Genomic DNA, 5,111 nt, shown 5'->3' with positions numbered 1-5,111 from the left:
GAGGGAATTTGGAAGGGCTTTTAACAGTGAAGACAACAGGGAGAGTAACCCCAGGAGGTTATTTTATCACACATTAAACATAGAAATCTTCCAAAAGATAGCCAAAACATCTCAGTACAGTGCACTGTAGAATACATCTATCTTATTACCAACATAATCAATCCTCCATTACAGTGCTGGTTTTCTCATTCTAATATCTATTAAATACAAAATCCACTGATCAGTACTGCTAGTGGTGCCTCCTGCTTGAGTCACAAGTAACACAACATGATTGAAGAGCCTCTTCCTTATGACTTTTTCAATAAAATATTCCCCAGTTCCATACATAATATTAAATTCCTGGAGCATAATAGATTCTAGTTGATTTCCACTGAATTTGTTATCACATGTCAGTAAAACTCCTGTTTTTTAAAAATGAATTATTTTCTTTCCTCTTTTTCCAGATACCCAAGCTTTCAGCCACTCTTCCACTAGCTACATGCTGCCTCTGCACTGCGGTCGCAGATGGACTGAATATTTTTCACTGAATATTTGCAAAGGGCTGAATTGCCTCATATGACCAGTAATCAGTCCTGTATGTGAAGTAAATGCAATAAAAACTTTAAAGAGGTAAATGTACTCTGGCAAGTGCTTGTTTCTCTTTCAGGTCTGTTTCCCGTCAGGGCTTTTGTTTCTGTGGGCTAGAAATGCATGTAAATCTTCTTGTGTCTTCAGAAGGTTATTTATACATTGGGACTGGATGGATGCCCATGTCTTCCTACCCATCATTCACTAAATCTTTCTCAGCAATAAACTAGTGTACAAATATGAATTACTGGGAAGCTTTAAGAACCTGAAACAGAACTATATAATAAAGTTGCAAAATATAGTCAGTCACAGTGCAAGGCAAGAAAAATTGCCATGTCCGTTGCACTGCACATGAACCCTGGGTTTTCACCCATTAAAAAAAAATCAAATGGATTTATATTAAGAAAAAATCATTATCAAATACTGACTTTGAAGTAGAGAAATAACTGATACTACTAACAATATTGCAAGGAGCTGAGATGACTTCTCATAAAAGCACTTCATACATAGCTCTCACACTTAAGCAAGAACTTATTTAAGGCACTGTTTGCTTTTCTAAGGCTCCATGATAATATCCCCTTTGTTTCTAAAAAAAAAAGTAAACAATTAGCTTAGTTTGCTAAACAAACCCTGAAATGATGCGAACTTAACATTCATTTATCATCATTAACCTGACCTTATATTTTTCTATCCTTGGGTGTTAAAATTAAACAGCAGCCTGGGACGCTTTCTGTTCGTGCTGCTGCCCCCATTAGGGAGGGTTTCTTAAATTCCAGCTTCTTTTTTTTTTTTTTTTTGCCTGTTTTCTTTGAAACCATCATTCGTAACATTATGGACATCAGTAAGTATACTTAGGGAGAAACTCCTACTCCAACAACCTAACAAAAGAAAACACTCACATCAAAACCAGTTCGGGGCATGCTTCTCACTAAACCCAACCAGAACAGCTCCAGCATTCTTAGCGCAGCCCACGAACAGGCACCTCCCTTTCGGCCAATAAAGTTTTACACCTTTCTGCCAGTGGTGAAGTTTGCTTTTATTAAACCACTATTATTTCCCCGATGCTTTGGCTAAAAGCAAGAACTGCTGGAGCTTAACTGCATCACTTTGACTTTTGACAAAATGCAAGCAGAGAGGCACAGGTATCACGTTACCTTCTATCCTTCTCATCACAGCGGTAATGCAGAGGTAAGAAGCGGGTCTCTCTCTTTCCGCTCTGTACTTCACTGCCGCCTCCGTTTGCTCTAAGAGGCTGTGATCAACTGTTCCACCTAATTTACTAAGAGTTTGCTTAAACATTGCTCTTAGATGTCTTCATTTTCTTACGTCAACTGGCTTCCTTACGGCTGCTTCACAGGGGAGTCTGTATATTATCTGAAGTGCTCATCTAAAGGAAGCCCAGCGTTTCCTCCTGACTGTGACAGAAGTAAGCTGCTAGTTGATGATCTTCTGGGGGTGAAAAATGTTCCCCTGGGACTCCAGGGATATGGGAGACATACATTATATTGCTGAGGTTTTAAGGATCAAATTGACAGAACATACACTGAAACATCTGAAACATTACAACCAAAATGCATAGTGAAATCACCTTTCCCCCCCCCGACTCCTTGGTAAGATCTCTGTCAGAAGGTCATAGCGAGCCAGGACGTCAGACTCAGTCCTTCAAGTCTCTGTAGGTGCTCAATGCCACACTCACATCACGTAACCATTACAGGTAGTGTGCTCTTAAAACTCTTGGTTACAACCTGCCACTAAACACACTTCTAAAATCAAAGACCCAGATTTTTCACTGGAACAAAGAAAGGAATCAATCTATATCAAGCAGCGGGAGCCTGTTCTTAATTTTAAAATTATTTCTATAGCTTAGGCTAGTAAAAATACATGTTTAAAAATGGATATTCCTTAAATCTTAGACTGCTTTTCAAAAATGCTGCTTGCTATTCTGAGCATTCTTCTTCTACTGAAAATTTTCAGTGACCTAAATACAAATGAGCACATAGAAAAATGTCTCAAAACCAGGGTCAATCATGGAAGTTACTTTTGCCAGCACTAGCTTATGTAGCCCATTACATTTTCTTTCCCCATTAAATTTTATTAAGTCCTGGTATTTGTGTTGGTTTCTGGGTATCATCAATTTTAATTACCATTGCTTTTTTTTTTTTTTTTGCTGAGTTTGAGTATTTTTAATCTATCCCTTTTGTCTCCTTTTACCAAATGAAAATAAAGAAATTAACTTAATTTTTGTTTCAGTGTATTTACCACACAGTAGCAATCCTCTATATAAATTAAAAGCAAATTAAAATGTATTTTAAATTAGAAGGAAATGTGCAGAAAAAGATAAAGCTGCAGAAATTGAAGCAAGCTAATCATAACCAAAGCTAATAGCCTAATTACAAAGCTTACCATAAAAAAAACCCCAAACAACAAAACCCAAAAATAAACATAAAAATCTAAACAAAAGAAAAAAGCCCGGTTCTAATTGAGACAGGAAGACATCCACATTTAGATGCTTATACATTTCACAATATCTTTGCATCTAAAATACAGATACTTGTGTGTGCTTGACCTTGCCTTGTTACTAAGTACCATATTATAGGATGGGAGGTCTCCAAATTCTGCTCCTGTGATTAATAACTTCAGGGAAGAAGTAACTGTTAAAACTTACTAGAGACTTCTTTCTTTTAGTTTTACTAGCCTTGTGTTTGGGTTAAATATTCAAGATTAGCATTTACCATAGATATTATTGCTATTAGTCTTTTGTTCTACCCACGTTGACAACACTACGTGACCGACAATCAGTAACTGTTATTATTTAGAAAAGCTGTAAGCTGCAAGGCATAAAGAACTGCTGGCAATGATAGTACCCCATAAAAGAACCTTACCAGCTCGCACAAAGTAAGCTGAACTACTGCAAATAATGCTGAAGAACTAGAAAATATTCAAAGTATAGTTAGGACCTGGGTCTACTCCCCCAACTGCATTTAAAGAAGTCACCTGTCTGCAATTTGCTTCTTGACCCTCTGTACGCTACAAAATGATACAGAAAGTATTTCAACACTGACATATTTTTACGCTGTTGAATTGCTTACAGGACACTGGCAAAATCTCAAATTTTGTCTAAAACCAGAAGTTTGAACCCTGGTGAAAATCAGAGATTTATTTTAAATGCTATCTGTGCTTAACAAATACTAAGAAGGTACATCGAATTCTTAACTGGCAGCATACTTCCATTTCTAGCTGAAGCAAGGGAAGGTAAATATGTAGGGCGTGGCCGTGAAGGATAGATATCCTGGTATCTGCCTGGGTCAATCTCTGCCCCCCTTGGAGTTCCTTTGTTTTGGCTTGTTTTGTTTTGAGCTGCAAGAAATCTGTAAATGGGTGTTCCCGGCTTCTGGCAGCCATATGTGCTGCCTGCCATCTGTTTTCATTCCACTGCGCTATGGAGACAAACATACTTTATTTTTAGTGTTCTACATTTCCTGATGTTGTGCATAACAGGGGTTGTGTCGCGCTCCTACGCCACTGCGCGCGGAAAACCTTGCGTGGGTAACTGGTGAGTAAAGGCAACGGAGTATCATGCTAGATCTGATGAGTTTTCATTACGTGCTTCTCAAGCATGCGATGGAGACTGACTTGCTTGGTCTCTGTATACCTGTGCTTTCACTCTGTGATGCCTACGAGGGGCTTCCTTTGTATGGTTTAAAAATACATTATCCCAGCAACTTCCGGGGGTGTAGGAAATTACTATTACCGTTTCCAGGGTTGCCACTAGTGGTTTCTACTCTGCAGGCTGCACTCAGAGGCAAAACAGGATATGAAGAAATAAACAGCTACAAGATCAACTGAAGAGAGGCAACAGTGCAGAGCAAAAAAGGTTTGTTTGACAGGAGGAGTTCTATGCACGAGGTCCCTCATGGTTCTGTTGGAAGCCACACACTCCAAAATTAGTTTGCCAGCATTACTTGGGACAGTACAGCTTTTATGTAAAATGGGATTGAAAGGATTGCACCATTACATCTCAGCCCAACTCTGGATGGCACCTGTGGCACACTGGACAGCTAACTTTAAAACGTACCAGACTAAACTAGAAAATACTGCTAGTTTTACCTACATTTACATATAGGCCACACATTTCTAGTCAACAGTATTTTTTCTTTCCCCATTCAACCTTCCTCTCCTCAAACCTCCCAGAAGGTGAGTGCTGACTTTTAGCTACTTATGCCCTGATCATCATCTCCTAGAACTCAACCAGTATCGTATTGTTGCCAGTGTGACTTAATACCCATGCTATCAGAATGCATTGTGGCACAGATCTTTCCACCATATAATACTGCAAGTTCAGGATACTCTTAACTTCTGATTAAGCAACTACTGATGAGGAATTACCTTTGGTTTCAAAAAATAATTAACCATTTATTAAGATTCTCACTGAAATAAAGATCAATAGAGAAAATTAGTATCATTAAAACAGTTTATGCACAAAGAGATTGAAAATGTTCACTGTTCATGTGGTACTCCAAAAGACACCTGAAAGATTTCCATGT

Source organism: Gallinula chloropus (assembly GCF_964237585.1).
Source record: "Gallinula chloropus genome assembly, chromosome: 2".
Lineage (NCBI taxonomy): Eukaryota > Metazoa > Chordata > Aves > Gruiformes > Rallidae > Gallinula > Gallinula chloropus.
Note: the sequence above shows the minus strand (reverse complement) of the source record.